This window comes from Rhinolophus hipposideros (assembly GCF_964194185.1).
Source record: "Rhinolophus hipposideros genome assembly, chromosome: 9".
Lineage (NCBI taxonomy): Eukaryota > Metazoa > Chordata > Mammalia > Chiroptera > Rhinolophidae > Rhinolophus > Rhinolophus hipposideros.
This window is the reverse complement of record NC_138055.1, coordinates 62,281,381-62,298,413: the sequence shown is the minus strand read 5'-3', so window position 1 is coordinate 62,298,413 and position 17,033 is coordinate 62,281,381. Positions and strand designations below refer to the sequence as shown.

The following is a 17,033-nucleotide window of genomic DNA, read 5'->3' as shown; positions in this document are numbered from 1 at the left end:
CTAATATCATGGTTGTTTATTACCTAGATTCAAAAGTGAATGAAATACTAAATCTTACTTAGAGGTGAGTAAAAATAAAGATTTAACATATTCCATCCCAGTTCAACAGATTCCCTAAATTCTATCCAGAGACTACCAAAGGTCCATGGATCTAAAGTTAAAACCTTGATCTGGAGAATGATGGAGAAAAGGATAAAGGATGACCTCGTGGAGCAAAGCCACCTATTTGTCACGGATTTCCAATTTACCTTTTGACTGTTACATACGAGAAAGATTAATTTCTATTTTATTAAAGCTGCTGTATTTTAGAATCTTTCTGTCATAACAGCTTAGTCTGTATTCTAATATAGTGGAATATAATAGTCCATCAGAAAACCGTCCTTTGCTGAGGTCAGATATCTTGCAGTCTAAAAAATTCAGTTTTCTGCTGCTGGGGAAGAAGAGTAAAGAAACCAGAAGGGGCAGGGAAAAAGAGGTACCCAGAGCAGCAGGCCCTCCTCACTGAGTTAGTTATGATGCTTAGTCACTCAGACATTCTTATTGTGACTACTCTTTAGTCAATACTACCAGTTCCCTGGGATCTCTGAAAAATGCAGCCTCAGTCATTTCAACTTAGAGAAATTTGGATGCCTCTTGTGTTTGATGTGGCTGGAACTACATCAAACAACAGTGATAAAGAATGCTTCTGAAGGATTTAGTCGAACTGGCTCTTCGTATTTCTGAGGAAGGAAAGAAAAAAAAAGAAAAGCTTCCCCGAGCCATGATTGCGATTGCTCACAAATTTTCCACCTACTATACAAATTTTAATCTCAGCCCATTATATAAAACCAAATTAAGGCAGGAAACAGTTGATCTGAACAATTTTGTGTCATCCTCCAGAAAGGGCTTACACAAAAGAAATAAAGACACAAGCAAACAAAGTTATAGTTGTTATTAAAAGATCACCAGAAAACCAGGCATGATAGGATCCTGAAAAATTTTTGTGCTTGGCAGAACTTCTACTCAAGTTTCAGAGGAACAACTGGTTTTGTGTAAAAAGGTTAGAAAAGATTAAAGTCAGAGGCGAAAGCAATGCAGTGTTTTGCAAACACCACATGTCATTCTAAGTCAAAGGAACACAAATAGGAAAGGTAGGATTTACAAGGTAACCTCCCACTGAATTCAGACTTTTACTGGCAGACTATGAAAAGTTTTGTCCTCTTTGTTTAAGAAAGATGCTGAAAACTGAGGGAGGAGACTTACAAAAACCATATTGATGATAATAATAAGAACCTCAAATGTTGAACAAGTTTGTATAAAGTTGCCATTATTTTCCTCAAATGTTTGAGAGAATTCACCACTGAAGTCATCTGGGCCTGAGATTTTCTTTATGGGAAGGTTTTTCATTTTGAATATAATTTCCTTAACAGGTATAGGGCTTAGAAATTTTCTTTCTTTTCTGTCAGATTTATTAATTCATTTTTTTCAAGGAGTTCGTTCATTTCATCTAAGTCATTGAATTTATTGGTATACATTGGCCATAATATTTTCCTGTTATTTTAATGTCTCCAAGATATCTAATAATGCCCCTCTTTTACCCCTAGCATTAGTAATTTGTGTTTCTCTCTTTTGTCTTGATCAATATCATTCAAAGTTTATAAGTTTTATCAATAGTTTTAACGAACCACTTTTGGCTTTGTTGACTCTCTTCATTTTTTTTATTTCAATGACTTCTGCTCCTTATTATTTTCTTCTTTCAACTTACTTGGTGTTTAATTTGCATTTTCTCTTAGTAGCTCCTTAAGTTAGAAGATGAGAGTATTGATTTTTTTTTTTAAAGTATCATCAGTTTACTTACTTTAAATCCTTATTATGAGTTTATTTTATCCTATAACTAGTTCAAATTTTCACATGATTAAGGATTTTTCATGGCTATCACATCAGGACTTGGGGTGGAGAGTCCCTGCAGACACTGCCCCTTCCACAGCCCCTCAAATCTTGGTTTAATCCACATAGTTATCATGTTTACTTCAGAGCTTTTCTAGATGGCCATTTTCTAGATTTGCAGCTTTGACAGAGGCATCATTAAACTCATGATGCTCATGATTCTGATAACCTAAGAAGGAGATTTGGAGCCACGATGCATTTTGGGAGCACTTTCATGCTGTAAAGCCTAGTAATTTACTCCCTGTGTGTTTCAACATTCCACTCAGTCTGTCCAAATGAGTCAGAAGAACGTTCTGTTGAGGCATTCCTGGAAGCATATTGGAAGTACCTGGCAGAGATTCCTGCTTCAAGACCTCCTTTTCAAGGGGTTTTGTGTTCTCTGGCATGATGATGGTCTTTGTGGAACTAGCTACAGATATCAGCAGCTTGTGACACTGCACACTTCTGTTGAATCTGACATTCTTCTTGCTTCAGCATTTCTGCCATTTGGGTTTCCTTGAGGTTATTGTCATCCTCTTCCTTCAGCTGGATCTTCTCTTGTCTATCCTTTTCTTTTGTTTTAGTGATTTCCCTGTAATGATAAAGCCAGTGAGCCAGGTACTCTATGGGGTCACTGGGCCGAATCTTCGCCACCTCTGCCAGTCCCTGGGCCAGGCAATTTCCAAAGCACCTCTTCAGGTAGTCAGTTTCCATCTTGTGGGCAATTTTGCATTCCCAGGAAGCCTCTTCACTTCCGGTCCTTGGGTGGCTGTCACCCTTTCTGGAGGAAGCATCTGCTCCAAATTGCACATTTTCAACAATGGTCTCAATGAAATATGTTGATCTGACAGTTACTAAGACTTGATGCAAAGACAGCAGAGCCACAGAGCCACAATAACAGGGCCACAATGTACGGCCACTATATTATCGCTGGCGGCTGGGTTGGAGACACAGGAAACAGGATCCACACGTCCTGCAACCTGCTGTCCACTTCTCTGTCAACCAACCAATCCCATTTGCAAACTGCAATCCGCCCTGCTAGCTGCACTCCACTGTGCTAACTGCAATCCGCTCTTGCTAGCTCAGCCACCATCTTCTCGCTAGCCTCTTTATTTTCAAATGCAAGTCTTTAAAACTATAACTTTCTCTTTAAGCACTACTCTACTGCATTCCACAAATTCTAATGTGTGTTTTTGTTATAATTCAGTTCCAAATATTTTCTCCTTTTCTTTGTGATTTCTTCTTTAAAGCATGTTGTTCAATTTCTAAATATTTAGGGATTTTTCTTGATATCTTTTTGTTATTGTTTTCTAATGTGGTGCAAGAACATTCTCTGTACAAGTTCTATCTTTTGAATTCTATTGAGACTTCTCTTTATGGTTCAGCATGAGTTCTATCTTGGTAAATATTCTAAGCGTACTTGAAAAGAGTAAGTATTCTGAAGTTGTTTGATGTAGTGTTATGCAAATGTGAATTAAGTTAGTATAGTTGACAGGGTGGTTCAGACTTTCTACATCCTTTCCAATTATTTGTCTACTTATTCTGTCAATTACCGAGAGAGGCGTGTATTAGAATCTTCAGCTGTAATTATGACTTTGTCTATTTCTCCCATCCATTTTTGCTTCATATATTTTGAGGTCCATACACTTTCAACATTATTGTCCTCTTGATGATTTTACCTTTTATCATTATGAAATGTCCTTCATAATTTGGTAATGTTCTTGACTTAAAGTCTATTTTACCTGATATTAACATAGATATATTAGTTGTCCGTCTTCACGTTCACTGGTCCTTACTTCTTCAGCGTTCAGTCTAATATTAAGCCCATCTAATTACTGTTTGATTCAGAACATTGTATTTTTCAGTTCTAGAATTTTTTTTTCCAGAGTTTTCTGTATCTCTTTTAAAATACCCAAAATTTTTACCTGACACAGAGAAGGACAGTATCTTGACATATCTCTTTCAGGTCACTTCCTGAAAATCCATCAGTTTCCTGTGCAACGTCTAGCAGGTCCACACACTTATCCACATTTTCATTTTTCAAGATGAGTTTCAGAATTGCTTCTTTTTGTTTTAGAGCAGGCTGGTTCATATGAAATCTTGTAGACATTCTTCTTATTATAGCTGAATCAAGATCCTGAGGATGATTAGTAGCTTCCATCACTCTAACCTAACAGCTGTGGTCAGAATCCAATTCATCCCAGAGACTTAAACTGAGCTTTCATCATGGCTGTACCTTCATGGTTAAAACATAGACAGTTTCATAGAAAGGAGGGCTGTAAATTTATGTCAAGGGAAAAAACAGCACCAGCTAATTTCTGAGATTCTCCATACCACTTATCTGTCAGAGTTGAAGGCTGAAGTTTACTAAATCAACAGCATGCTTCTTTGGCTGTAGCCTTGGAAATCAATGTTTTACCACAACCTGAAGGACCACAGAGAAAAACACCTTTTGGAGGCTGCAGAAGCCTAGAATTTTGAAACAAATGCTTCTTTTTGATAAGTAAGATGACTGTGTCTTTCAGATCTGTAATGACATCATCTAAACTAGCCATGTCACTCCAACTAACAAGTATATTAAGAGGGTCTACAAGATAAGCAGCAATACCCATTTCATATTCTGAAAGCTTCATACTTTTCACACCAATTTGCTTCATCAATTTCTCCACCTGTTTCTGAGCTTCAACTTTTTGCTTTCTGCTTGAATCAATTGCATCTACCATCCATTTGACTGTAAAATATGTTACTGGTGTATTTCAGTCTGCTAAGGCTGCCATAATTAAATACCAAAGGTAGTGGTTTAAACAACAGAAATTTATTTTCTTTCAGTTCTAGAAACTAGAATTCCAAGATCAAGGTTACAGCTGACACAATTTCTGTTGAGGACTCTTCCTGACTTGAAGATGACCATCTTTTCACTATGGCCTTTCCCCCATATGTTTTCATGGGGAGACAGCAAGTTCTCTAGTGTCTCTTCTTATAAGGACACTAATCCTACTGGATCAAGACTCCACCCTTATAACTTCATTTAACCTTAATTACTTCCTTAAAGACTCCATTTCCAAATTCAGCCACATGGAAGTCTAGGGACATATAAATTTAGAGGGTGAGGGAGGCAGGGACACAAACATTCAGCCCATAATGAAAAGTATTTGGATATTACACTGTTTGATTCTTAATGTAATTCCTTTCCCATTTTTTTTTCTGTAATCTTTCTCTTTCTCTCTTTCATGCAAACATCCACACTCACATACCTATATACACTGTGTTTCATGGAAAATCTCTATCATTAAGATGACTGAAATTGAACAGCAGAGGCTAACCACATTATAATATATGAAATGTCAAGATGTGGTTTGTGGCATACATTTTCATCTCAGGAAACATAGATTTATGCTGTTTTAGAAATGACTTATGGTTCAATTACTATAAAACAGAATTTTGACAGAAAGCTTTTTGTGTTTGTCCTAAAATATACTATGGGTCAGTTCAGTTCAGGGGGAAAAAAGACTGTCCCTCTCCTTCAATGTAATTCATTCTGCTCCTGAAAAACATGATCTCACCAAATATTCCTGGAACACTATCTCTAGTATCTGTCACTATCACTATCAAAGCGATAACTGCACCGCCATAGTTATTGCAGTATTATTTACAATAGCCAAGACATGGAAACAACCTAAGTGTCCATCAATGGGTGCATGGATTTAAAAATATGACTTATATGTAATTAAATGTCATTCGGCCATAAAAAGAAGGAAATCCTGCCATTTGGAAGAACATGGATGGACTTTGAGGGTATTACGCTAAGTGCAATAAGTCAGACAGAGAAAGACAAATACTGTGGAATAATAATAATAAAAAAAGAACTCATAGAATCAGAGAATAGATTGGTGGTTTCCAGAGGTGGAGGGGTTGGGGCAGGGGACACGGGTGAAGGGTGTCAAAATGTACAAATTTCCAGTTAAAAGGTATGTTCTGGGAACATAATGTACAGCATGGTGACTACAGTTAACAATACTCTGTTATATATTTCAAAGTTGCTAAAAGAGTAGATCTTAAAAGTTCTTAACACAAGAAAACAATTTCAACTATGTGAGGTGATGGATATTAACTAAACTTATTGTGATAATTACTTCACAATAATGTATACACATATCAAATCATTATGTTGTACACCTTAAATGTATACAATGTTATATGTCAACTACCTATCAATAAAATTGTGGCGTGGGGAGGGTCTCTGGATGAAGGTGAGGAGTGGGGCAAAGATCATGTAGGAGTCACGTGACCAGACACATTTTTATAGGATTCACTCTGGCCACTGTTTTGGGAATACACTGGAGGGAGCAAGGCTAGTTAGGAAGCTAGTGCCGTGGTCCAGATAGAAGCTGACGGTGGCTTGCCTCAGGGTCATAGCAGGGGAGGTAATGAAAATTAGTCAGATCAGGACATCTCTTGAAGAGAGAAACAACAGCATATGATGGCATATTGGAAGCAAGGGGTGAGAGGAACAAAAGAGTCAAGGATGACACCAAGGACTTTTGGACTGAGCAAAGAAAGGGAAGAATTCAATGGCCGAGAACTGAAATGGGTAAGTCATTGTAACTGTTGCAGTTAGTGAACATTCTGTTCCCATCTGAAGAAAAAATAATTAATAGACTAATTCTGATTCACACAAAGTGCTAGTGACTCAGTTTTTTCCTTCTGTTTCTTGACATTTATTGCATCTGTGATGTGCTAGGCGTTGTGGTCAGTACTCAAAATCCAAGGATGTGGTGACTTGACCCAAGATATTTAAAGAAACAGAATGAAACCTCAATGAGGACTTGTAGGCAGCAGAATAAAACTGCCTTTCAGAAGGTTTGCTTTGAGGTAAGGAATCCTGCCCTAATTTTCTAAAACTAATTAAACAATTACCCTCTTCCTAGCTGTGTGGTCTTGGGCTCATTTAAATTTTCTGGACCATAGTTTTCTAATTAATCTATTAAGGATAATGGATATTCAGGAACTATTAATTTCTTCCTCCCCTGATACTTGTAAATTGTAAATTACCCCAAGTATAAAATTCAGGGAGAGTCCTGCCTTGTTTGTCAATGAAGGAAATGTTGGAAAATTCATTTTTAATCCCCAGATAATCTGTGTAGATGATTTGATTCTTGACTATTTCTGAGAAGTCTCTTTTGAGTTGGGAACTAAGTCCCTGCCTCCCACCTTGGTCCCTGGTCAGTGTCCTGCTTAAAGGTTGTACACCAAATCCACTGCAAAAGCAAAGGCTCCCAACACTTGTGGCACTGAGAACTGTACACAGCTCTGGCTTTACATTCACATACAGAAGCAATATCTGCTGCCAGATCCCCTGTGTCAAGATACAGCCATGAGCTGAAGGAGTAGGCCTCACTCTGTGGGGCAGCAGACATGTCCTTTCCTAAGTGCCAAGTCCCCAGAAAAGCCTGAACGTGGAATCCAAGGTGTAGCCAGAGTTTCCTGATTCCTCCTTTGCTCCCTGATCAGGAAGGGCACCCAGGACCTTATGAGCTTCCAAGAACCAGTGTCTATTGCAGCCCACAAGACAGCTGGGGTGGAGTGGCATAGTCCATCCCCTGGAAGACCTAGAGACTCACCTGTAGCCCCCAAATGAAAGCTGGATAGAGGGCATGGTGATCTGTTTAAATAACATGCTCTTCTCAGGGCCTAATAACAGTGGTTGCATCTGGAGAGAGGAATTAGGAGCAGAGGGACAAATGTGGGATTCTTTCATCCGTCTAAACAGTATTGAGCATCTACGCTGTGTCTGCAGCTGTTTTAGGTGCTGAAGGTAACTATAGTGAACAACAACAACAAAAAATGCAAAAACTTCTGCCCTCGTGGAGCTTATTTTCTATTAGGGGACACAGACAATAGATAACGTACATTTTTAAATGCCATAAAGGTTAGACATGTATAAATACTAAGTGATAAATGTCTATCACACAATATTGCATTTGCCTGTTTACCTATCTCTTTTACTAGAATGGGAGCAACTTGTAGGCGAGAGTCAAGCTAATTCCTGACTCAGGGCCTTTGTACTTACTGTTCCCTCGGCCAGAACACTTGTCCCTACACCCCACATAGCTCTTTCCCTCACTTCACCAAAGTCTCTGCTTAAATGGAGCTTCCACAGAGAAGCCTTCTCTGACCAATTTAAAGGCACCTTCCATCCCAGGTCCCTAGTCCCTCTCTACACCTTATTTTTCCTTTTAGCACTTATCACTACTCAACAATACAGTATAGACGTATTTGCTTATTGTTTATCTCCCCAGTGGAATTTCTGCCCCAAGAGGGAAGGGACCTTTTCTATCTGGTTTCTCGTGTGCCCCAGCACCTACGGTAATGCCTGACACAGAGTAGAGCGCAATTTGCTGACTGGCTGAATAAATGAATGTTATGACTAACCATGTGCCTAGCAGAACACCAATAAATACGCTAGGGAGCACATGTGTATGTGTCAGTGCGTGTGCACAAACAAACAAAATGATCACCTGTGTGGGGGTAGTCACAGCACAGACCCACAATGATCACTCGAGAAAGATGAGAGGCAGCATGGAGGACTGCAGGAATCTGGGTGCAAGAACAGAGAGTGGGGAGGCTTCTGCTCTGACCCTCACATGGAAGAGTGAGGACGAGAGGAGAGTTCACAGCATTAGCCTGAAAGCCTTTCCTGCTCCCTTTGCTTCCCATGCCAGTACTTAGGGAGTAGAGAGGGGGGACGGAGAATAATCAGAGTGGACAGAGTATATTTTGAGATAAGACACTGGATCTGAAACAAGTTGAATCCTTGCAGGCAGGGAAGAAGCAGAGCTCACCAAGCAAAGGTTGCTCTAGGTCTCTAGATTTCCTCTGGTTCAAGCCTGAGAATGACATATGCAGAACTATGCCACCCACTCTCCTCTTTCCTTTCCTGCTCCTGCTCTGAACATGCGCTTCAGGGTCACCTAAGAACCTCTCAGAGTGGAAACTCTCAGAGGCAGGACAAAGTCTCTGTGAGAAGAACTACGTTTAATTTTTTTGGTCATTACAAATAATGATAATAACATAGGGTCATTTGTTCATATTTTAAAAAAACAAACAAAAACACAGAACAGGATTTCTTTTTAATCACCCATAATCTACCACTCTGGAATACCACCGCTAACTTTTTGGTGTATTTCCTTCAAGTCTTTGTTTTTAAACAATTAGGATCATATTGAATATATAATTTTCAATTCTGCTCTTTGCATCTAATATTCTCTCACAAGCATTTTTCACACCATTATATACTTGAAATCTTCATTGTAGTTGCTACAGAAGAGTCTATCATGTATTTATTCATACTATTGTTGGATGATGATTTTCCTTGATGTTTTGAGTGGTCTTGGGTTCTGTGCTGACTGAGATGAGGGCCTGGGTGGAATGGAAGGGGCCAGGCAGAGCTGCAGTACCAGCCTCCCAACCAGGAGTTCTGGGAACGATGAGAAGGGCTATGACGTGGGGGGGTCAGGGAAACGGAGATGCCATCTTGGAATCTTACCAGGTGGTGTGTCAAGATCTGCTGGTTGAAGACTCCAGTAGTATCTAGCAGTAGACTAGGTACAAAGAGCAGTATAAGAAGTGCTGTATGATGACAGAGAGAGAAGGTAAGAAGGGAAGCCAGAATACAATCACAAGCTGTTGTACACCAATTAGAGTTATGAGATTTTTCACGCTTCTAGTAGTTGGATATACTACACCAACTCCAACTTCAACTTTGGAGACAGTCTTTGCATTTATGATTAACAATTTGGATCTTTACATGCCTTGGGAGCACTTGGGTGCACAATAGGAGAGCCACATACAGGTAGCTTCTCTTAGTCTTCACAGTTTCCTAGTTAATAGTAGTAATACCTCATGCACCATTTACACTGTTTTGTTGTGTGGGTTTTTTGTGATTGTGTTGTTTTGTATTAAAAGCCTGTATTATTTAAGCCTGCAGCTATTTTTTTTATAGTCTGTGAGCTAAGAATGATTTTTATATATTTAAAGGGTTGTAAAAAAAATAAAAAGAAGTTATAAATATATCAAATAATAACATGGTACACTTTAAATATCTCAAATTTTATTTTTCAATTATATCTCAATAAAGCTAAAAAAAATAAAAAGCATTTTTTGACCCAAAAAAACCCCAAAACAAAACCAAAAAAAAAAAGAACAAAGAAAAAGAGACCATAGGCATCACACAAAGACTAATATATTTACCATCTGGCTCTTTACAGAAATAGTTTCCTGACTCTCAAGCTAGGGGATAAATAAACTCCAAATTTCAGTGGCTTTGCACAATACAGATTTGTTTTGTTGTGTTTTTTTTTCTGGCTATGTAATAGTCCAATATAGACGTTTCCAGTAACAGGAGATTCTCTTGATGTAGCAATTCAGGGATCTAGACTTCCGGTGGCCCACCAGCCCCCCTAAAGCCTCAGTGTACTCTGCATCCAGTGGAATCCTGGCAAAATGTACCTCAGAAAATGGATATCTGCTTCTTAAAACCTCAGCCCCAAAGTGATACATATTGACCCACTTTTATTGACAAGAAGGAGTCACATGGTCACACATGGGATAAAGGGGCTGGGAAAGGTAACTTCTGGCTGGGTACCACCTCTCTGGACACTCTCCCTTCTACATTGCATGTCAGAGGACAAGCTTTCCCTGTAAAAGGGGAAGAACTTTGTTTGGTGGACAAATTTCTCTGCCAAGTTTCAATTACATATACAGTTAACCCTTGAACAACACAGGTTTGAACTGCACAGGTCCATTTACATGTGGATTTTTTTTCAATAAATACTGTAAATGTATGTTTTTTCTTCCTATGATTTTTTAAAATGATGTTTTCTTTTCTCTATCTTACTTTATTGTAAGAATACAAAATATAATACATATAACATACAAAATATGTGTTAATCGACTGTTTAGGCTTCTGATCAACAACAGGCTATTAGCAAAATTTGGGGGGAGTCAAAAGTTATAAGCGAATTTTCAACTATGCAGGGAGTTAGCACCCCAACCCCTTGCATTGTTTAAGGGTCAACTGTATACATATACTTGGTTAATTTTCAAAGTAACTATGCGTTAATAATTTCAACGGAAATTATTTTTCACCTCAAGAGGTCTGGCCACAAGGAATTTTTCAGAAACAAATTACTCTTGTAAGGCCAAGGGGGTGGGCTATAACCTATTTCAATTATGGGGGAATCAGACAAGTGTTAACCAGTGTCAACACTGAAAAAACTCACAGAGCTGGAAAAGAAGATGCTTCAACAATCTCTATGAACTTCCCCGCGGCTCCAAATAAGGTCGCACCCTACAGTTCTCCCACATGGGAGTCTCCCAAATAAGGTCGCACCCTACAGTTCTCCCACATGGGAGTCTCCCAAATAAGGTCGCACCCTACAGTTCTCCCACATGGGAGTCTCCCAAATAAGGTCGCACCCTACAGTTCTCCCACATGGGAGTCTCCCATCCTTTCTAAATTACGGGAGTAGAAAATGAAAAAGAAAAGTCCCCAAACTGTTTGATGCAACTCCAATATCACTGCAGCTCTTACACAAACTACAATTATCAAAGTGCTTGGCTAATGCTTGGGTAAAAGCGTAGTACCCTGCTCGCTTAGTGTCTTTTAGACTAAACAAGGTATGCTGTTCCAGAAGCAGATAATAGTTGGAAAAACCTCCTACACCCCAACAGCTATAGATCATAAAACCCTCATTCCTGGGGTGCAAACCCTCTTTCCCTACATTTAATTATGACTTAAGCAGTCCCTTTATTATAGGCGGGGATCACCACAGAAGAGTCTCTCTTCCTGCTAGACATGAACTAGGAGCGCACAGGAGAGCTTGAAAATCTATTCAGTGTGTTATCAATGTAAGAAAGTAGCATTTGGATTTTTTAAGTGCAGGAGGTATGTGTTAAAAACTTTCAGGTTGAAAAGATCAGGTTCATTTGCACATGACCTTGGGTGACAGCATTTTATCATAAAGATGCAAGAGGAGAAAAGAAGTCTAGGAAACTATTCCTACCCTGAGTACTGCACAGTGACAGTTCCTCTCTTTCAAATTCAAATAAATACAGGGTTTCAATTGAAAACACTCAAACAGGTAGCCATCCAAATTGGTAATGAGAGACAGAAAATAAAAGAAAGTGAGTCATGAAGAGAGTAGGGGGCAATATGTCAGAGAAGTAAGTCCACGGTTCTGCGTTCTGGAACAATTGCTGGTTCTGCTTCTAAGGCTGCTTTTATGTTCTGAGAGAGTTTAACAACGTTCTACAGAGAAGACCAAAAACTGTACATGAATAGCAGTTTTACAAATTCTAGGTTTTTCTTCTTATATTAATATATTCAATTGAACCTTGTTGTGACACCCCCTACTATTTTATAATTGCTGTTATACTCATTTTCATTCAGCTAGCATTTTAATACAGTAAAATCTTTAAAAGATACTGATTTTTATTGATTTATGTTTACAACTGTGAAATCAATACATTGTTACGAGGAAAAATTAAACTCTAGAAATTTAAAACTCTACCATCCATCATTTCCGTTCCCCAGAGGCAGACACTGCTCTCAGTTTTTTGGGAAGCCTGTCAGGAATGTCATCTGTGTATTGATGTGTATTTTAACAGAATTTTCCAAAAAAAAAAAATGGTTTTGTAGTTCCTGGCATGTCCTGGTAACCTACCACCTTCACTATGCTTTTAGCCAATAGGCATAATCTAACGGTACCAGTTCTCCCCAAACAGGACCCCCCGCCATGTTGGCCTTACGCAAAATTACAATGTGAACCACTTGCCTCGGAAACTTTTCTTTGTTCCTCTGGCCCCTGCTAATGTCCCATCACGTCTCAGGACAACCAGTGCCCCGTGTTGCCTATTACCATGCCTCACCCAGACCTCACCTGGCCAAGTAATGACCTATGCTCAAAAAAGCTACACCAATTAATACTAGATTATGCCTGAAAGGGCTTCCTTTTGCAGGTTATCACTTCTAAAGGATATTTTCATTTTAGAAAAAAAATTGACTGGAGAATAAATCGGTCATGGTGGAATTTAGCACATGGTGGAAGTCAACAAATATTTGTTTAATTGCTTCTATGTGCCAGGTATGGCACAGAAACTTAGATTGGAGGAAACCAATATCTATTATGAATAGGTTCCTGGGCCTAATCCAGAAAGGCACAGCATGACCAAAATTGTTGCTGAGGAGCAGAGGGAGAGAGAAGATGATCCAAAATAATAGTAACAGGCTCTCCATGAGTTGAAACTCATGGCATCGCTTTGTTTTCAGTTTCTATCTTGTGGAAAATTTTGCTGTTTTCACTGTCACAGAACAGATGGAACCATGATTTATGATTCACAGTTTATGAAGCTAATTTAATGTTCTACCATGCTTCATGCTCTATCACGTTTCCCACATTTGCAATATTTTTTCTTCTGGGACATTTGTCACAAAAGGAACACTGGGAGGTTGGGATGGGAACTCTGAGAGACATTATAAAATAAGGGAACTAGTGATATTCCAGGGCGCATTCATGCATACAACAAATATTTACTGAGGTCCCTTAATATGCCAGGCACTGCTCTAGGGACTAAAGATCCTGTCAACAAGTCAAAAACATCTTTGCTCTGTGAAGGAGAAAAATAATGAACAAGTAAATAAGTACACAAATAACAGGGTAATTTCCTAGAAGTGCTTTGAAGAAAATAAGGGAATGTTATAGAGAGTGACTGGAGGTGACAACATTTAATAGGGTGGTCCAGGAACACCCCTTCAGGAGGCGCCTTTGAAAGGGATTCCTAAATGATGAGAAGAAGCTAGTTCTTCAAAAGTCACAAGGAAGTATGTTCCAGGAAGAGGTAATAGGAAGTATAAAAGTTCTAGTCCGGGAAGAAGTTTGGAGAGCACAAGGTTCAGAAAGAAGGCCAATGTGGTTATATTCGCCACCCATCCTTATATCCCAAACACCGTGCTTTCCATCCAGCTATTAATGCTGATGCCATTGGGGCCGTGGCCAGGATATTGGCTTTATGTTGTTTAGTGCATCAAATAAAATACTTCCTGGCTCCAATTCAAAAGCTTTGGTGTGGCTTTGGTGGAATTCGATTTCCCACTTCACATTATGGTTCATAAGAAGCCAACTAGCAGAGTGATTCTAATAGAACGCCAGCCTTAAAGCCTGGGGAAAGAACCCAAACACAAATGGCAAAAGATCTTCAGTGGGTGGTAGTATCGTTTTTTCCTCTGATTCAACTTGTATGTAGAGAGAAGTCAAAATTTTTTCCAGGTAAAAATGATGAAATAATCACAGCCAAAGTACAGTATATTCATGGCAACACATTTGGTGAACTTCTATTCCAGGGTCTGCGTGAAGCAATAAAGTATTTGGGTTATAGTGAATGATCTTCATCAATACTATAAGTCCATCATTCCTTATCTGCAATTGTAAATTTTTAAAAAATATTTGAAATCTTCATGACTCATTTGGCTGCAAAGCCTGACCTAAAGTGATGTGAAGTTACTTATGGTCTTTATTTGTCACACTAGTGTCACTATTCATACATATCCATCTAATGACAGAGATATTACAATGCTTCATTAAAAGATATTGCCCTAGTACTACCGGGGTTTTACGTAAGATATCTACCATTCACTTCCATTAAGTAAGAAAAATTATGAATTCTGAAAAAATATTTGGCACAAAGTTTGCAAGAGCAAACTTGCACTTATAAATCTCAGACGATTTTCATAATTTTAATCTTAACACAACCTGCCACAATTTTAATGAGTAAATGGTCAAGAGAAAAAATATGACTAGCTATCCAGTTCACATGCATGATCTTGAACTAGATTTAGTCTCTGCTACTGGCATACATTCCATGCATCGTAATTGCCCACTGGATTCTGAGCTGCACAAGAAAGAACCACAGTAAATGTATAATATATTCATGACAACACACTGTGAACTTTTATCTTAGCATCTATGTGAAGTAATAAACTATTTGGGTCCTAGGTGTGTTCTGGTAACTTGTATCCCCGGCACGTCACATAGTAATCGGCACCCAGCGAGCACTCAATAAATACTTGTTGAATAGGTGCTCTGTTCTTAATACTTGGCCACACCGCTACCCACCACACTTGCTATCTTGAATGGAAACTACAAATCCTAATGCTGTTTATTCTGAGTTCTCTGCCAAGCCAAGGTCGGGATGCCCTTCAAACAGATGTTTGCCATTCTTGAGATTTGCATGACTCTCTGATGGCAGGAAGAAGCAGGTTTCCTGCCAAAGCCCAATTTATATATTTTTTAGAATCTGCTGGCTCTTTTTTTTCAATAAAGAAACACTCAATTTAAAAGAGCCCCATGAGTCTCTGATCCAAACAAACACTTTGAATCATTAAACGTCTCCAGCAGCAACCCTAATGAATTGTAATCTGTTTTCAAGCTCTTTCTATTTGGATCTTAACCCTTTTTCTCTTGCTTCCTACAGCCTCCACCAAGGCTCTTTATCAATACGTATCAATTGAGAGCATCCACTTGATTATGGACCAAGTGAAGGTCAGCAGAATCCAAGGTCTTCCCAGCTGCCATGGCTGCAGTTACCTCCCCTCCTACTCCATTACCGAGCAAGCCCGGGAGAGTCCAGCTCTTCTGGCAACACCTCCCATAGGTGAACCATAACTCTCATTTACTCCTTTGAGCTGAGAGCTCCGTCTGCCATATGCTCAGGTTGACAAAGAACTTGAGCTCAGCTCTGAAAGCCAGAGCCAAAGAGCCATGTGAAATACAGAATAAAAGGGCACATTTGATATGCTCATGATTTATAAAATAGTACATCTGGGTGTTTATTTAAGCAGTAACCAACAGGAAAAATTTTAAGACATTTTAGAGACCTGGAAAACCTGACTCTCAAATGGGACTGAGAAATGTTTTCAGGTTTAACAGTAAACATCTGGTAGGTTCTTTGAATTGTACTTTGTCTTTTTTAAGTGTGGAAAATGCAGAAAAGCATTAAAAAAAAAAAAAAACAATTCCTGCCTCGAAAACATAACTACAGCTAATATCCTTATTTTTCCAAAAAGAAAATGCAATTATTTTTTAGTCTGGCCTAGAAAAAGAATCTGTATGACCCCAACAGATCTCCATGTGAATGAAAATGCTTCTGAGAGGAGTTCTGCATATATGTGCGACCACTTGGAGTGTCCCTGAAGACCATCAAGGAAACGTGCAACTGTACGAGGGCTCCAGGCTCCCTGAGAGAGAGAGAGGAAATTGCGGGGCTTACGATCAGAGCCCCAGGCCGCAGACACTTGGATGAGCCTGCCTTTAGTTCTTGAACCTGAACTTATTCTGTGTTTGGAGTGTTCCTCTTGGTCTCTCTAGTTACAAAGCTGAATTAGCTAACAAATAGTTTGGCTCTAAAGTTGGCTGAAACACCTGTCACTTGGATAGACAACAATGACCTTCCAATTTGATTTGAAAAGAAGTAACTTGTGACCAAGGATGGTGAGAGGAGCATGGTGCTTTCTGGACTCATCCATAGCAGGAACCGTACAGAAACAGGGGCCCCACTCATAGGGAAGGTGGTGAGAGCCAGGCAGAGCTCAGTGGAAGCAACAGCAGCATTAGCCACGAGGAAACTATGGGAAAGGGACCAGAGGGAGGGGCACTCACTGTGAAGTTGCAATAGACCAATAAGTGGGCTGGTGCAGGGACACAACCCTGGGTAGGGTCACAATTCCCAGTTACAATGATAGAAACCAGTGGGGGGGTTGGGTTTCATGTGTGACAGTGGCTGATGTGATATGGGCAAAAAAAAAGGGTTACTAGAGGGAAAATGATTCTAAATCACTTTGATACTAGTATTCCAGAGCAGGAAGGCCACCTGCACCAAACATATTTACTGATATTTCCTACATCCCTAAGTACAGGCCTATTACATATACTCTATCGATTCCGCTGGAAAGTCTGTGATCCCTACTGCTGACGAACATGACATTCAGCAGAAGCTCAGTCAAAGCCACACCTAGAAATTAAGAACCAGCTCTAAAATGTGATGGAATGTACGTGCCCAACAGCAACTAAAGG

General features: G+C 39.3%; 2 pseudogenes across 2 annotated transcripts in view; both read right to left on the bottom strand.

The window, feature by feature from the left end:
* Nucleotides 1-2,160: 2,160 nt before the first annotated feature.
* Nucleotides 2,161-2,619, bottom strand: LOC308502462 (DPY30 domain-containing protein 2-like; annotated as a pseudogene). The gene has a single exon. The product of its transcript is annotated as a DPY30 domain-containing protein 2-like (transcript).
* A 1,207-nt stretch (nt 2,620-3,826) lies between these two features.
* The window catches only part of LOC308501914 (outer mitochondrial transmembrane helix translocase-like), a 53,527-nt pseudogene continuing 40,320 nt past the window's right edge, over nt 3,827-17,033 (bottom strand). Inside the window, exons 3-4 of the transcript in view lie at nt 4,079-4,651; nt 3,827-3,988 (exon numbers count right to left, since the gene is read on the bottom strand). The product of the transcript in view is annotated as an outer mitochondrial transmembrane helix translocase-like (transcript). The remainder of the gene's footprint in view (nt 3,989-4,078; nt 4,652-17,033) is intronic.